We start from the raw sequence: 19109 nt of genomic DNA on the forward strand, positions 1-19109 counted from the left end.
GTTTTGTATTTGTGGGGTTCCCCATGGCAGGAAGGAATTATTAACCTGACTCCATGTCCTCAGAAGGCTAATTTATTATTTTATGATACTATATTATATTAAAGAATAATAAACTATACTATACTAAAGAATACAGAAAAGATGCTTACAGAAGGCTAAAAAATGATAATGAAAACTTGTGACTCTCTCCAGAGTCCTGACACAGCTTGGCCCCAATTGGCCAATGAGTGAAAATAACTCACAGCAGAGTCCAATGGAACAATCACCTGTGGGTAAACAATCCCCAAACACATTCCACATGTGAGCACCACACAGGAGAAGCAAATGAGATAAGAATCTGTTTTCCTTTTTTCTCTGAGGCTTCTCAGCTTCCCAGGAGGAAAATCCTGGGTGAAGGGATTTTTCAGAAAATGTGACTGTGACAGTTGAGCAAGTGTGTAGACACCCTGACCCAGGGAAGTTTCACTTTCAACTGCAGTGGCATTGGAATTTGTTCTTTTCTTCACCAGTTCTGAACTCCAGTGCAATTTGACTGGCTTGAATAAAGACTAGGAACTGGTGGAAAGAGCATTATTTGCTGAGTTTGAAAAAGCTTCAGTCTCATGAATTTTCATGCCAGTTACACCAGTGTTTTATTGTGATGAGGGTTTGGAGGACACTACACAATTATCACAATCCCATGGACAAACAGCAAAGACATAACTGGAAAGAAATGGATTTGTACAATCTAGACCTGAGCTTATACCCTTTCCAAATTGTGCTTGTCCTTGGAACACTGCTCTTCTAAGCTCTCTGCAACAAAATAAAAATACACTACATCTGATAACTCTGCAAAAGAAAAATAAACACTAAGACCCTGACTCTTAGTTATAAGGAGCTTATCTGAAGCAGTTGCACTGAAAAGAGTGTAAAGCATCATTATCATAATAGATGATAAGAAGTGCAGTTACAGTGAAATTTTGGAACAGTGCAGAAAAGGGACATAATTCAAAAGTCATTTACGAGGAAGGTTCTCATGCATGAGAAATGGCTAGAAAAATACTTCTTACAATTTGGAGAAGAGAAAAATCTTTACACACAATAACAGGGCAAGAGTGTAAGTCAGCCCCCAAGAAATGGCATTAGAAGCTCAGAAGCTGTTTCAGGAGGGAAGAAAAAAAAAAAAAGGAAAAAGGACAAAGATCTTCCCAGCTTCACTTAATAATAAACCTTGTCTCAAAGCAAGACAGTTTTCTCAGGTCTATCAGGCCATTTATCTAGGATAATACCTGGTGCCTTTAAAAATTATTTATGAAATAATTTTTTTGTCACTCTAAAGAAAATTCAACTTTTTGCACCATAAGGAAACAAAGAAAAAAGAGAGGCAAGAGAAACCTACTGGTTCCCAGCTTATTTTGCATAACTACTCTCTTTTTCCTTGAGATATGTAGAAAAGTGTTTTGGATATCTTGACATACACATCAGGTTTTGGGAAAGGAGGGAAGGGCAGTGGAGGCTGGAAGAACACAAGAGAACAAAGAAGGAATTTTCTGATTAGATATGGCTTATCTGGAGATAATTTTTAATTCATTTTTTTGCATAGTTTGTAAAGGGAAGCAAAGGTAACTACCCCAACTGCCAATGTGTTCAGAAGCCCTAAGTATAATCTGGCTGAAATATGGAAACAAGATCATAATCTCTGACACCAAATACTCCTTGCCACATGAATATCAGCTGCAGAAGAGAGAATAGATACCCTAGCAAGCTCAGGTCTATAGAACACTACATTATTTTACAATTAAAATTATTTTAAATTAACCTTCTCATTCAAAACACTTTCACAAGTGAACTGTTGCATTAACTCATAGCTTGCACAGAGACACACTCATGGCTTGCACAGAGACAATATCAAAAACTTCAGCTTTGTGCTTCTAGTCTAGATCTGTAAAAGACAATTTTGAAAGACAACCTGTACACCTAAGGTAACATCCTGCCCCAAGAATTCCACTGGCATTTTTCCATTATTTCCAGAGGAAAGGGCTTGTCTCACTCTTTTATTCAGTTTTCTGTCAACTATCATAACTGTGCATTTGGTAATTTTTCTCTCTTAAATCAAAAGGCATCAATGGAATGGCTGGTGCTATCCCATTGCATTTTCTATTTATTAAAGTATTAAGAGCAATTACCAGAAAAAAAAAGTCCCCTAACATCTTTTACAAAATGTGGCTTCAATACTATCAAGCCACATAAATACAGAAGTGACAAATGGCCATAAATACTATACACAAGCAAAGTTATATGGAGTCTATTAAACTTGTACTTAATGAATTAGGAGTCTATAAAACTTGTACTTCTATTATTCCCCTGAATTCTGTGCACTGTGTATAGGCACTCCTCTCTTTCTGATAAATGCTTTGTTAGCATGCACCCTTGCAATGGCTTCTCAGACCTTTGCAGTGCCATTAAACATCTTCACATCTTTACTGTTTCTTTATTTTTTGGTTCTGCTCACATAAGGCCAGGACCATTAGGCAGAGAAAAAATTTATCTCAACAGAGGGAGCAGCACATGAAGTGTCCCAGCTCAAGACAGCAGAATACTTGCAGGGTGACAGGCAGTTATATTTCCTCACCTATCACCACAGTAGTCTACAGAACTTTTATGTTACCTAAACTTGTTTATTGATGGAAATCTCACCAGCTTAAAAACTATTTAGGCCCACCAAAAAATCTCTTAAGTGTGATTTATCTCTAACATGATTTTGGTGCCCCTGATGAAAATATCAGCAATACTTTAAATCACAGTTTTTCAAAGAACATCTCATTTAAAGCTACAAAGACAGATATATTGTCATTTAAAATTGAATAATTGATAATTACATATTAATAATGGGAATGAGCACCAAAAACATAACACAGTAGCTGTACAAACACTTAATCCTTCTCATTTTATATAATGATACTAATTATTTTAAATTAAATATCTTTACATAATGCTGATAAGAGTCACAGAATAACCATGCTCTTAATCACATTATGACTTGAGAAGAATCATAAATCATAGGCCTTGTGTTATTGATTCCCAAACATGTCCCTCAATATGTTTTCCCACACAGATCATAGTTAAATTATAGGGACTGTACCAAAGCCTTCTCCTGAAACTAAAGAAATATTGATAAAACACAATCTGAACACTATTGGGATGCCCAGGATTTTCAAATAAAAGAGTTGGGCTTTAAAGCTCCAACACAGTTAGCAAATATTCCCTAAGGGAAGAATTATAAAAAGAAAAAAACTAAAAAATCTTGGCAAGTGAACCTGATTCTACAGCATTCATTAACTGTGATACAGCAGTTACATGCCCCCAAACCCTAAACATGCTCTCTATGCAAATAACACAGGTTTAGCTTAAAATAATGAGCCAGCTTAAACCTAAATGCACTTCCAGGGAATCAATTAGAGCTAAGCCATTGCTAAATGTGACCCATTGTACACCACTGGCTTAAAATGGGCTGGTTTATATCCCTAAACTTCTGATTTCGTGCTGACATTTTGCCAAGCAACCAACTCGGCAAAAATTGAAAATGTCTTTAATAAAAGTTTCAGTCAAACTATATTCTTCATCAAAACATGTTTGTGCCAACCAATAAACAGAGAGACACCAGCCCCACAAATTCAAGGTGCAGCTACTCAGAGCTATTGTCAAAACACCAAAGTATTGTGAATTTAAAACCATGGCCTCATAAGGAGCCTTTTCCTTGAGAGAAGGCATGCTGCCATATGCAGATATAAGACACAAAATGACTGTCTGTTTCCTAGAACAGACCTTTCCTTCCAACCATAAATGTCAAAAATTTACTGTTTAACAAAATGCATTTTCATAGCTAAGCTTCATAAATTTGTAATGTGATAGAGAGCATTCTGTCAAAAAAACCCCAAATAGTTCTCTTGGCCGTGAGGTCTCAATGTGCTATTAAAAGTAAAAGTATGTGAGAAAGGAGGGGTCAAAATAGTGATAAAGAGCAAACACTTTGGGCTGAATCACAAAAGGATACTAGAGAGCATTTGCTTCACTGTATCAATTAGTAGAGATGGATATGCTAAGCATTGAAAATAAAATATTTTGGTAAAGCACTTTTGGTATTTCTCCAACTTTTAAAAACTCTGCGAGAAGTGTAAACTTTTCATTTAACTTGCATTTTTTAAATAGCAGATAAAAGGTCAGAAGTGTGAATACAGCTTAATTCCTCTGGCTAGTGCACACCTGACAAGAAGATGTCTCATCAAAGAAATCCTATTTAAGGGGAATAGAACTAATTCTTTGAGCAGCAACACAGAAAGATTTTTTTTTTTTTAAAAAGAGAGAAATTCTTGCAGCTGCATACTTTCCTTTGTCAGCTGTCATTTCTCTGTTTACAGTTTGCAGATATCCCTTGGTTACTCAAATGCTTAATGCTCCATGGGCTAAATTTCCCAAAGTAAAGGATGCAGGGTAATGTTTTCAATTCTGGTAGCAGTAAAGGGAAAAAGGCAAGGCATTCCCTATTGTACTGCTGTGAAAACATGCTTCAACAAGCAGCTGCATGCTGTTATTTTAGCACTCTTAATAAACTGTCATCAGTAGAGATAAGAAAAGATTAGGTTATTTGATTTGAAATTTATTGTAGGTCATTTATTTTATTTGCTGCTACTGACTTTTATCTGCAACAGTGACATACAAAGCAGTCATTTCTGTGATTTAGACACCTAGCCATCTCATTTTCACTCTTCATACTCCAAGAAAAAGCAAAAAAAAACTTGCACGCAATACTGACAGTTTAAATTCAGCAGAGCTGCAACATGACATCTCAATCTGTTGAGATATATCATGCAATTACCACTGTAGGCCACTTCAAAATTATCCTCCTTTCTTTCATAATGCCATGTGGGGAGGGAGACGTGCTGGCTTCTTAAGTTCTTGCACTTCCTCGCTCTAAAGATCTCCACTGAGTCAAAATATCTGTCAGTCTGCAGATTACATTGTCATCTACTTTCAACATACTGATTTCCACTGAGACAAAAAGCAGGTTTTTTTATTTTTTAAGCTGCCTTATACTTCAACAGAGATGCCAAAGTAGCAGCAAAACTAGACGTGATCCTCTCTACACAGCTAAGTTTTCTTTATGCTAAATAAATCAGTTTCACTCTCTTCCAAAAGGGTCTTGCCACATTAGATTAGATTACATGTTTCCTCTGCCCTTTCTTCTGCATGTGTTATAATAAATCAAAGAAAACCAAAAAGTGACCTCAGAGAAACAGACCTGTTAACTAGACTTGATGAATTTTCCTAATATTAATGACTGCTGTGAAAATTCTTCACATACATTTTTGTCAAAATTTTTCTCCTTCTAATACACAAAAGCACCTAGGCAAGAGCAAGACAACAACTGAAGTACATGGCATCAACTCAGAAATTAACAGAGATCTTTCATTCCACCCTGCTGAATCCGTGTCCTCTCAGCACACCTAGAGTCAAGGTGAGACCCAAACATTCATTTTTTAAAGAGCAAAAATAAAGCACAGTAGAAAAGGCATCTTTACAAAATACCATAGATCAATATATTGATCTCTCTCAAGCAAACAGTGGGGAGCTATGAAGCTTCATGAAGAAATACAAATTAAAGAGCAGAACTATAAAGGGAAGCAAGTAAATAGCTGCTTTTCCCATTTATTTTTAGCTTATTTTCAGCCTCTGTTAGGAAATGTAAATAAAAGGTGAATTTATATATTAATAGAAAGGTCACTTATAGATGTATTTATTCTGAGTAAAGCTTGCCAGCAAAATCCACCTTGACAAACCAACACTTTGCTAGACCAGCACATTTTCTCTGTTGGGTGAATTAGTTTCTGACTATCACCAGAAATGCTTGAAAGATCACATTTTTGATGGTACCTTCCATAGCAAGGCGTGTATGTTAACCAAGCTCTGGATAATGATTTTGCTCGTAGGAGTTCTGAAAATGCTCTTAAGCAGTATAAAAATTAAATTAAAACTAAAATCCCAACATTAAATAAATAGCTGACAGATGACACCATGGGCATGTTAAACAACCATATTGTAAGCATTCAAAACTTGGCAGATATGTAATGTTTCTGTAGTGCACAGAGGACCTCAGTACTGCTTAAGGAGACAAGAATTAAAGAGCTGTCAGACTGCCAAAAAAATGTCATTTTAGGCAGCAGATGTGTATCCTGTCAACAGCTACTTTCACACAACACAGTAAACCAATGGCAGGCCTACTTTTTGGTTTTGTTTTTAATAGATTACTGCAGGGGATGTAAAAAGAGAAACACATTCTTCTGTGACAACTGGAAAGAATAGCACGAGCATAAAATAAAAACGAAAAGAAAAGCAAAGCTAGGTAACCACTTGCTGGTGTTGCAAAGGCACCATGCTGCAAAGCAGATACTCAAAATCTGGTTTCTGTATTGCAGACAGAAAATAAATTATTAACAGCTTTGTTACGTGGGCTTCTAAGAGATTAATATGCAAAGTAAAATTTTCCATTAGCACAGGTGTTTATCTTTGATATCTGCTGTTAGGTATTATTAAATCAAATTGGTAATTTACAATTCAGGAGACACCTACAGCAATGTAAGTCCAGAACAATAGTAAGTCCAGTCCAATATAATGCCAAGAATTCACCAACAAATACCAACATTTCCTCATTTGCTGTTTGCATGATCTGGAATTCACAAAGCCTTGGAGACTTTTAGTTAATGATCACAGTCTTTGATCTCCAGAAAATTATTATGGCATGTGTAAAAATAAGATTCATAAGAATTCTCTTAAAAGGGAAATTAATTTAGTGATTATATCACATATTTAAAAAAATAGAAAAAAAAACAAAAGCACAGTTTAAATTTTAACAAAATAAATTGATCTAAATACTCATCATCCATATTCACAACACCATGAAAGACATTCCTGAAGATAAAAGATAGTTCCATGAATGCATTTGCAGCCTGACACACATATTCATTTCAGCATATTGCACCATTAATTATTCCTTTATAAACTCTACTAAGATCATTTGTCACTCATTTACTTTTGAAGCCTTCTGAAAGTGACAAATCTCCTACATTTCTAAGTACTATTGAAGGTGCTTAAGAAAAAAAGCAGCATTAATTTTTCAAGTTCTTTTATACATATACCACAAAGCAAGAAGATTTCGTCACTGAGTAACTTGGTAAATTTGTGTTCAAATATTCCCAGTCTTGGTTGAAAGTCTCTGTTTTCACTCAAGACATCATTAACAATTAACATCATGATTTAAGTCTAGTCTTTCTAAAATGTCATAAACCAAGGTATCTCCAATTCAGGTGTACAAAGGATCACCTCACTCCTTGGTACAGAACATAGAAAGCATCAAAGGTTCTGTGAAGCATTTGGAGTCATTAATATCTGCTGATAGGACATAATTGACTCAACTGCTAAATGAAAGGCAGCTGTGGTGTCTTAGGAGGTGTCATGGACCATCAGATATTCCTGTCTCCTGATTCCCAGCACTACATCACTCAGTGTGATACTCCCAACTCCAGGGGAGGTATTTGGGTGTTCCCTCCTGAACATGAGCAAATATAAACCGTGGAAGTTTGGTGTTTTGGTGGTCTTTCCTCACCTCTGGTGGGTTGAGACTCAGACCTCAAAATTGCATTCTTAAGCCATGATAATCTCATCTTAATAACACAGTTTTTCTATGGGAAAAGAGGTCACTGAGAAGGATTGCAATTAATCATTCTCTCTCTAAAGATGTTTCTAGCATCACTAATTCTATTCATGTTCCCACTGATTTCATACTCATTATAAAAATTCTCGATTTTTATTCTTCAGTATAACTAGGAAAGAGATTGCCTGAGATCAGTGTCATTAGAAAGAGCCTGCTAGATTTGGTATCCTTTCCTTTCCTGCTAAATCACAGTCAGCAGCTTCCAGCTGAACAAACAGGGCTTGGTATTGTAACATCAGCAAAACCCCACCTGTCAAAAAGTTTGTGAGAGCTCCTAAAGTGGGCATTCAGTTTGCACAGTTTGTGCACTTCAACAACAATAGTTGAGGTAGATTTCTAGAGATTTTATTGCCAGTTTTTCCCTGGCATGCAACAGCTGTCCCCACCTGCCGTGTTTTTGTAAATGAGATTTTGCAGCACCCCTTCCCTAGCCCTGCACTCTGGGTGCACTGATCTTCCAGGCTCCTCAGCAGGACCTCCTCTTCTGGTGCTGTGGTTTGGGCTATTAATGAATCATTTCAGAGGCATATGACTGCTGAATCAAACATTACACAAACCATGTAAAGGTTTCCAAAAAGTACACTGTGCTTTAAATAGTACAAGAGATAATACAATAGTAACAAGAGATAATACAAGTAAACAAAGCAAGAAAACTCTTCCACACATCCCTTATTTAATATCTGCTGGAAACTAACATGAAAAATCTAAAAGTAACCACATCCAGAAGTCATTACCCACCTTGCAGTAAAATCAACAGGATTTAGGTACATATGTGATTTTGTGAAGTTTATTATTGTCTTTTCATTCAAGCTGTCTTTAAATCACTCATAAAAAGAGGACTTGGGTAAACAGTAAGTCCTGAATTCTATGTGTAGTGAAATCTGTAAAAGTCAAACCTACCAAAGCATTTTAGGCATCTGATTCCTACTGACTCAACAAGGGTTAGAAGCTTGTATGACACAGAGCATGGGAACCTAGCTCCATTTAAACAGATGGTTTGTAGAACTCAGAAAATAGAAATTTGCCATTTTATAGGCTTAGAGAGATTTCATTAGAATGAATTATATCTGAGAGCCTTGAACAGGAAATGCCTCTTTTTTTTTTTTTTTTGGCATTGCAGAACTATTTTGGGTGTTACAGAACGACAAAAGCAAGACTGTCATGCATCTTATTTAATATCTTACACCATGTGTTTTGTCTGAAGCTTTTGCATTTCCAGAGTACTGTATACATAGCCTTTATGTGTAAAATGCCTTTTTGGATTTATATCCAAGAAAACTGTCTCAAAAGCTTAAAATTCACCTTGACCATTAAATAAAAAAATCAAAGTCACAACATTATCTGTGCTCCAAAAATTATTTCAGTAATATTTAAGGCTACTGAAAATGAGAATTTGAATGGTATAAGAATTTTGCAGCAGTGTGAAGAATATATGAAGATGAAAATTTTTGCAACACAGGATAGCATTTTCATCAGAAAGTTGTATTTAATGGACTCAAGTCTGAAATACTGAAATCACATGAGATATCCTATTTTCATATTATTTGACATCAGACCTAATCACTTTGCTTGACTTGATAAATCTTATGGAATTACTGTCAATCTATATTTGGCTGAGAGATCTGTTTATATGAATATGACTCGTAGTTTTGCTGCTAAGCAAAAAGATAAATCCATCTGCTCTCTTTCATCTCACCTTTTTATGAAAGCTTGCAAGATGAAGTCTGTAGCTTTTTTTTTTTTTTAATCTTTCTTTGACTGTTCCATTTTCAAATATCAAAAGAGGGTTTTTCAACAGCCTACTGAAGCTTCTTTCTGCTGAGGTTATAAAGCATCATTAATTCTTTGCTCTAAAACTTACATATCCAAGATGGTCACATATTCAAATGCTCACCAGCCTTCTGCTTCAAACAAAGTGCAAAGAAATGTCATGAGCCAGATTTACTCTATTGAGTTACTTCATTGCAAAAGCCCTAATAGTGAGAGCCCAAAAAGAAAGGCAGGAGATTTTACTTCCTTATGTCTTAATATTTTGAGTCTCCTAAATATCTGGGGGCCTGTCTTCCTCTGTTGATATATTTTGTAATTTCTAGACCAACAAAGTCTTCAAAATAAGGTTAAACACATTCCATAGTAACAGCACCTGTGTAGTTTTCCTAGAGCACAGAGCCACTCACAGGAAAAAGAGATACCCGCCTCATCTGCAGCAGGGCATGGCTTCCCAGAAACCAGGTTAAGGACAGAAATAAATGTAAACCAGAAATGTTCATGTGATTAGAGGAAAAGATCTTTGCCAAGAACAGGAGCTGGTGCACAGAAGCTGCTCAACAGCAAACAGAGGAGTTGCTCTGTAGTTACAGGAGATTTACTAATGTTTACAGATCACAAAACAACATTATTGGTCATGCATGCTCCATCTTCCCTTGTCAGTCATCTGGTTCCAGCTGGGCAGACAATGCTAACTGGAAATTCCACCTTTGCTGTTCACTCACTAGATCTCTGACATAGTGACAGATTTCTTCCTGTGAAACTCAGTTACACATCACAGGTTAAAATTTATAATAATGCCTGGCAACAGGCTGCAGTTTATGTCTTATATTTTTTTCAGAGAAGTACCCCTGAATGGACAGAGGCTGATGTAGCAGTTCCTTCACTGTATATACCTAGTATATTTATTTTCCTTTTTATCATTCATGAAATATTCAGCAGGAGCACAGGGCCACCTGCAGAGAAGGAAACAAGGCCAGTTCTCATGGATTTCCCTCCTAGAAAATTTAGGCAGCAGCAATTTTTAAATAGAGGGCTGGAGCTACAGAGAAAATCTTTTATGACAACCTTAAAATCTTACAGAAACATATTTTAGAGAAAACTGGGGGGTTGTGCATTCACCCCCAGCTGTTCCTATGATGTTCCTACATTCATAGTTTCTAGATTCAGCTACAGGGATTCAGCTACAACACTTGGGATTAAAATGGGAACACATTTTTTTGTGTTTCAAGTACTTCAAAATTCAGCACCCAGGCTGTGGACGTGGTAGGGTGCTAAGCTATCACTTTGGGGTTTTTGTTGGTAAGCACATTTCTATGCCTACTTAAGCCTCTACTTAAAATCTAGGTGTTGAGCTTCATCATTTTCTAGGAGTGAGAGCTGTCATAATTTTAAAGCCACTTCCTCTGAGATTGTTGGAATTTGTAAGACAATTGAACAATATAACAGCCTTCTTGTTCAATAAGACTGGACAAGTTCACATTACTAGTTTAGAAATTGCTGGTCCATCAGTTTAGAAAGTAAGGTTTTCCTCAAGAATGCAAAGATATTTCCAAATTTGCCATCTATCGGGGAAAAAAAAAAATATTGAAATCTTTCATTCATCTGCCTTTTGCCAGAGCTTTCACAAAGCAAAGTTTCTAAACAGAAAAAAAAATAAATTTAGTCCTTCTGGACGATAACAAAGATACATTACAGACAGATGACACTTATGACCAAAAAAAAGTAACCAGAACAGTGTTGGCTCTTCTCTTGACCTCTACAAACCTGAGCAGGCTTTCAGCTGCACACAGTAGCTCCAAGAAATTTGCTCCTATTACTCTCCATCTTGTATTTCCATTAGTAGCTAAAAGAATGTATTCCTGACAAGGATCACTTGAAATACAGATTACGATGCTCAAAAGAACCATGGTGGGTAGCATCAGCTGTGATGAACTGGAACTGTACAGCAACACATATATTTATTCATGGGCTGTTAACTACCTGTTAGCCTTCAGGATAGTAAAAATTATATTTTTATTTCTTCCTAACACAAAACAGGACTCCTGCTGCTCTATTATGCAATATCCAGTCAGGATTTTTCCACTCACTACCTCAGGAGATGGGTCTTTGTATGTGACACCTCCTTTGATACTACCCTTGTCTGTGGGCCATGGTTCATACAGAAAATTAAGAGCCACATTTACTCATGTTCATTATTTTACCAAGTGACAGGTCTATTGGCCATATTAGTGATTCTTTTTATTTCAGTCATCTAGAGTGGCATTTGGAAAAGGGTATTTTCTACTTCAAATCAATAACTTCTCTAGCTGCTATAATATTTCTTCTTACTTAAAAATGTTACTCAGAATATAAAAGTCATTGATTACAAGCAGAAAATATACTTACCAATTACCAAAGGAGAGTGGAAAAATAAAAAAAGTGCTCTCTAGTTCAAGTAGTTCCAGCTGGTGACATACCACTACTAATCAGCACATGTTTCAAAAGCACCAGGACCTTCTCAAGAAAATGCTTGGGTTTTCTTATTCTTGAAGCACAAAGTGTGGTTTATTCTAATGAAAACACAAACCCAGATTTCTAATGCTGAATTTCTCAGAGATATGCTTTCACAGCAACTGAGTCAGAATATACTGTTCTTGAATTATGGTAGTGAAACAGCAACTTGACTTTTTTTTTAATGCAAGCCTTGCAGACTATTTAACAGAATCTGAACAGATGAAGTGAGCAGATTTAACAGATTAGAAATTTGTCCTTTCTTCTTTGGGCTGAAGATAAAGTAATAAATTGTGTACTTGATTTTGATAGGTTGTGATTACCTAAGAACAGGGTTATAAATTACTGTACATTAGAATATCAAAATTTGGAAGCAGCACTTATTCCTTTGTTTGTCCTCTTACCTCCAAACCTGCCTCAAGCACTTCAGCATTTGTTTATTTTCTCCATTGTGGCTGGCTGCAAGGAAATGTCATGGACTTGAGTAGTACCTCTGCTCATGTACTTCTCATCTTCACATTCCCCAGCCATGAGTAGGGTGTGCTTCATAAAATATGATGGAAGAAGAAAAGTCAAAAAAATAGTTACATAGCTTAAATAAGCTTGACATAAGACACAGCCAAATGACCATATTCTTAAAGAGCTTGGCTTAAGGAACAATTTTCAGTGACATTATGATATCTAATATAGAAGTTAAATCACCTAATAATATGTACAATAATTTCTTAAATTATATCCTTCTATACTTACACAGTTTAGTTATTTAATAAAGTAAAATAAACCCTTTCATAAGGGTTTATGTGTCATATTTGATAGCCTTGATACAAATTCTAACTCTCTTCTGAATGTTTCTTTCCTTTTGAATGTCTATATAGTATAATTTTAGGTACATACCAAACAGTCACTCAAGTTGTTCTGCAAGAAATGCATCTGTGTGGTTTTGGTATAAGTAAAAATATTTTGAAAAAATATTTAGGTACTGGTTTATTTGGCAAACCAGAGATAAAATTTGGCATGATGTTTTAACATGACCCCTAAAACCAGTAAATGCTTTGGCCATCTTCTCTTCCCAACAAATTCCTTCTCCCTTACCCTGACATTATACAGTCATTCAAGCAGGCAGAGCTTCTAGGTAGCACTGCTAGTAAGTTATTTACATTCTAAAAGGATGGTTTGGAACAATTCCAATTTCTAAGCAATTCTTACATAAAACTGAGTGTCATACTTTGGTCAATACTGAACTCCATTTGACAAAAAATATCTTGACCAGTATGACAAGAAGATTATTAATAAAGAACCTAGAGGTTCATCCTTCCAAAACATTTTCTTCTATTATGAAATTTTTTTCACCACCTGTATGAGTTGCTCAGGTGACAAAGAAACACAGAAAATCAAAACTACTACAAGGAAAAAAAAAGTACAAATATATAAAGTGGCCAAAATAAATTTCATTTTCCCTTATTGAACTTTGAAAGCATGCATAAATGCAACAAAAAAAATATTTTTTTCAAGAGATGGAATGCATTTTGCTATGTTTTGATTTGTTTTACAGTATGGAGACCAGTCACATTCATGATTTCCTCTGTGAGAGGCTGGCAGACTGTCTATTTGCATCTGTATTCTTAGTTTTTAATATAACTTTTTTATGCAGCTAGCATGTGCCTTCTCTAATAGCATTTCATTTTAGAGGGGTGCTTGTACTTACAGTAAGTTCTGGCAGTATGAAACAATATAATACAACCACATAATCTTTATATGCATATGGAACAACTTAGGAATTTTTTTTGAAACTCACAATATTATTGCACTGATTTTTTATTTGGCTTAACAACAGTAATAGACATGTACAAAACAGATGTGTGCTGCCCTGACAAAGCATGGGGTGCTGCTCCAGAAGTTTCTTTTCTTTTCTTCATAATTTGTAGTTAAATGAAATACTTCAGTGGAGCTCAGTCTATAATAATAAGGTATGTTTAACCTTAGGGTTACTCATACTTGAGCTCAGCAAAATGAGAAATCACAGGATTACATGCAGGGTATAGTTAAAACCAGTTCAGGTAAAGACAAAAATGTGATCTTCATAAAACTATAACAAGGTTCTTTAAGTATTTTTAGTCCCTAGGATTTAACAAGATCCATGGACAGCTCAGTCACTGAAGCCCTTCTTGGTGCACCTCACAACTGAACAGTCATCCTGAGAATATGTCTGTTTCTGCCACTTCATAAATGCAATTTTACTTTAAGCAGGGCACAAATAACTCACTCATTCATCCTTGGCTACAATCAGAGGAAAATTCAGGTGCTGAGCAACCAGCCATGCATTACTTTTTGTTATGGGTCTGCTCTATCTACAGATATTTCTCTCCCTGGCCAGAGAGGGACAAGACAAGCTGATGAAACTGTTCATATAAATCTCAGGATTACAGTCAGGAAACATATATTTATTACAAAAAGTGGTCTAGAAAACCCTCTAAACTGTTATCATCCCATGGTCTCTAAAACACATTATTGTTGTTATTTCTCAAAACTGCCACTTGACAATCTGGGTTACCTTGCAATTTCTGGCTGATCTCCTGCCTTCCTCAAACCAACAGAAGAAACTGTGTGTGACCTAGAACAGAAAGGAATTCTTGCATCTCCAGCCCCCAGGCTAGGAGAGACTATGCTTGTCTTAACATGAGCATTCACTTCTCTTGGAAAAGTTTCTGTAATCTGCTTATCTATATAAAGCAGTAGCAAAATAATACCAATGGCTAGTTCTGCAATAAAAACAAATACATAATATAGTAATATAAATAAGTAAGGTGCTCTTTCATGCACATCTAAAGGCAAAGACAAAAATTTTGACTTTTCAAAACCAGCTTCAGGCAAGACAATTCAGCATTGGCGTATCCATATGAAAGGACAATGTCCTAGACCTAACAGCAGCCTGTTTTTAGAATTCATACTATCTTTTTTATCTTCTTATATCATGCCTTTAGAATTCACACTATCTTTTTTATCTCCTTATATCATTTTTATTGACAAAGGGTTCATCCCCTAGAATTATATTATCTTGTATTACCTAGCACTGATTTCTTTGAAAAAAAAAAAAAGTGATCCTGTCAGACATAGAAGAAATCTATTCTGCCCCTTGGATAAAATCCCAGCATTACGTACAAATTTGAAAAAGGAAAATATAGAGGGTCCTTGAAAAAAGACAAAAGCAGAAAATTAGTTGCATTAATCAGCAATATATACTGTAAATATGAGTAATAAACATTGCTGTATGGTCTCAAAAAATTATATGATTCCCAAATTATGTCTGTACAGGATGAAGCTCTCCTAAATGTATGCAAAACTTCTAATCTAATGAGCAAAAAGTGTTAAATAATAAAATCAATCAGACATCTTATGTCTTCTTTATAATGAATTTTATTCATTAAAAAGAAAACCTCATGAATATCATCACTTCAAAATCCTCCTTTGTACTTGTTATAATCTTAGAAAATAAGAGGTTTTTCTCTGGGAAATCAGAGTCTTTCTGCACGGCCTGTTTGTGTTTCAATACCTCTTACCACCACTGTGTAACTGGCACCTTTAATCTCCTGTAGAAGTAACCTTATCATCCCACTGGCATTCCTGGGAATAAAAGGAACATCACAGCAAGAGTTTGTTAATCACTTCCAAGGCAAACAAAAGCCCATTTTGCTGTCTTTGTATTCTGTTGAAGTTTGTCAATGTCAAGTCAAGCCTCTAAGGCAACACCTCTTCAATTAGAGATGTAAAATCCAGTTTTGCATGCAATTTAAATCCTGCAAACTGGCAATCCTCCCATGGAAATCACAATTATTTCCATTCTTATGCATCAGTATTTCTGATCTACCATCATTTTTCTCTTACATGAAGTGATACTTAATTTCCAAGACTGAACAATTTTGACAGGAGTTTCTGATTTGCCATTTAGTTACCACATTACACTCAGGCTTACACTGATAGATCTTTAAGCTAGAGGAACAAATTATAATCTTCTCTGCCACATTCTTTGCATACCTCAAAGATTCCCACTCCACCCTCACCAAGTTAGTCTTTTCCCATCCTCTCCACTAAAACAATATAGAACAGGTTTATGACCAATTTAATTTTTAAGAATTTCTTATGCTGAACACCGAGACAAATGTGAGGCCATGTAACCATGGCTGGAAATACATCTCTAAAACCATCAGAATTCCACAAGAGAAACAGAATTTTGATTTAAATGGGTATGGTTGTGTGCATGTGAGGCCATATCTTTGGTTGGTTAAATCACTATATTCCCTTGGCTTTCAGGGAAATTGTGATTTAAATCTCAAACCAGCACAGCACTGCAATGCCACTGAGGTCTGTGAGTGAGGTTCAACAGCAGCATTATATTGCTAACATAGTGCTAATAACAATGGATTCCTAAATCACATATCTGCTATGATCTAGAATATGAAATTTTTCGTTTTCTGAAACAGAGCTCGGACACACACCCAGCTTTAAATGATAGGGGAAAAGCCACAATTCAAAAAAACCTGACACCTGTTCATGATCTTTAGAGCAAAAATGTTCTGTGCTGCAAAAATGCTAGAATTCTCTTGTGTTCTGATGAGTATTCATTCAAAATTAGTGCTCTCTTCATTAAAGTTTCTCTTGGTTTTTGTCCCCCTTTTTTGGTGGCAGAAAATCAGAACTTCTTTTCCATTTAAAAAAATATATCCAAAATAGTCCAAAAAGGCAGAATTTTGAAGTTTAGTGTATCTTTGCTTTGAATTATTAGAATGCTTAATTTCCCTTTCTCACTGTTTACCCTATTGAATTTATTTGAATTCGATTGATTTTATTCCCCCACTTTTTAAAGGCCTCTTTTTATTAAAAATCCTTTTCATTTCTCTCTCTTCTTTTCCTGCAGAATTCTGTCATTCCTGAATCTCCAGAAGTTGTGGAAGAGTGTCAAATTTGCTAGAGGACATTGAGGGTGTTCTGTGATTTACTTCAGAAAAAACAGAGCCCTTGGGAGATAATTCTGAAAGGAAAACTTTTGTAACCTCATACACCTCCTTGTGCAAGGGGTAGAAAAATAAAGAAGCAAAGATGAGCTTGGGAGATATGATAGGACAGGTATTTTAGTAATATTTGTATTTTTTTTCTAATGACTCTATATAAATTGGCAATAAAATAGAAATTTCAGTAATCCATCTGTTAAGGTTTTATTTCCTTGCAATTCTAACTCCTAAGTGGTCTTCATCTTGACTCATCAGCTTTCTCATGCTATTTTTTTTCCTTCCTGCCCTGCTGAGGAAGTGTGGGTGTTTGCCCTTCACCCAGGTTACCTCACCCCCCTGCACTGCACTAGATCACACTTAGAGCACACTTAGGAACTCACAACTGCATTGAAAACTTTCAAAAATCCTGACAAATAGCTCTGAGTCTGCAGTTCTTTGTGTCCAGGAAAAGACACAGGGCTGTGCCCCACTGATTTCAGTGTACCTGCCTGCAAGGAGGGATATTTAAATCAAAAGGCACGTGCTTCTACACACAGAAAACTTGGCTGGAGCCAGGAGGCTCCACCTGCCTCAAAACAGCTGGGATCAGGGATGAAAAAACAGCTGGGATCAGGACCATAGAATCTGCAAAATAACTTGAAGCCAATAAATCTGTCAAAGGCGATGGAACCAAAACAAAACAAAAAAAACCTTTTCACAATTAGCCCACAACCACTTAGCTCTGTGGTCATCAAAACACTTGAGAGAAAACTTGTTGCCAATATAGTCAAGGGCTCTCTTAATTTCATGCACTGTGACTTCAACAATTTATTCATGTCTCATTTTATTTCTCTAAAATTGGCCTCATTTAAAAGAAGGGAAACCACATTTCATGCTCTTCAGTTTCATTAAAGAGATACAAATCCCTTACCAAAAGAAGACTCTTCTAAATTAAACCATTGTAGCAGAAGAAAATATTGATATTTTGAATCTGAAAGGACTCTGACACAATCTATATTCTCTTGCATATCATTCTTTATGGTACTATAAAAAAAAAAAGGAAGATAAAAGCTCTTCCCTTTAAAAAATTGTTTTCAAACACATGATGAAATATATAACACTCAGCTGAGAGTAACCAAAATGAACTATCTCACAGATTTTTCTAAAGTTTGTCAAGAAAGAAGGCCACTGATCTCTTCCTCAACAGTGTGAGAATACAATATTTCACCCTCTGAAACTAACTTATATCTGCTTGACAAGGAAGGTATGGTTAACTCCCTTGATTGATACTCATTCCATAGGAAATGTGATATAAACCCTGTATGAATTACATAAGGTAAGTCCAGCATCATTCAATATGTGGCTCAAAGTGAACTCAATTTTAGGAGTAATTAATGAACTGCTCCAAATTCCAATAGCATTTTTTGTTCTCTTGGCTACAGGACACATAGATACATCAAGAGGTTTTTTCCACATGGGTTAAAAACCATTTCTTGGGCTGACTTGAATGGAAGATGAAGCTCATTTTTTATTCAAATCTTACTTCATAACAGATAAGAGTCATCAGTTCCCCTTTACATTCACATTCATTACAGAAAAGAACAGTCTGCTGCTGGTTGCATCATGTGAGAATGACAAAATATTTCCATGAAATTCCCTACTGAAATTTCTTCCCTTCTCTTTTTTAGGTTTGTCTGCAAAACAACAACAGGGAAAAAAAGAAGTCTGTCTTTTCTGTCTTTTAGATGTATCTAAGGAAAGTTTTCCAAACTTACCAAAAGCCTTCTCCATAAACATCCTTTCCATAAACCTTCAGTCCTTGATGTTCTCCACTTCCATCCTCAAAGGAGACTGCTTCAGTCTCCTGTAGGTACAGCTTCCTGAAGAACCACCCTTCAGGGTTCCTTCTACATGGCCAAAAAAAAAAATATAACTCCTTTGTGCTTTCTTGATTCCCATTGACCTTACCACAGTAGCCCAATATCCACCAAAACACACAGACAATAATTTCCAATAATCCATTTGTATCCTTTTCCAATAATCCTATTTATAAGAGGCAAGACACACCAGGGAGCATATGCCAAGGAAGAAAAATGCTTTTTCTTTCTTAGCCTGAA

This window comes from Fringilla coelebs (genome assembly GCF_963513975.1).
Source record: "Fringilla coelebs genome assembly, chromosome: 4".
NCBI classification, from domain to species: domain Eukaryota; kingdom Metazoa; phylum Chordata; class Aves; order Passeriformes; family Fringillidae; genus Fringilla; species Fringilla coelebs.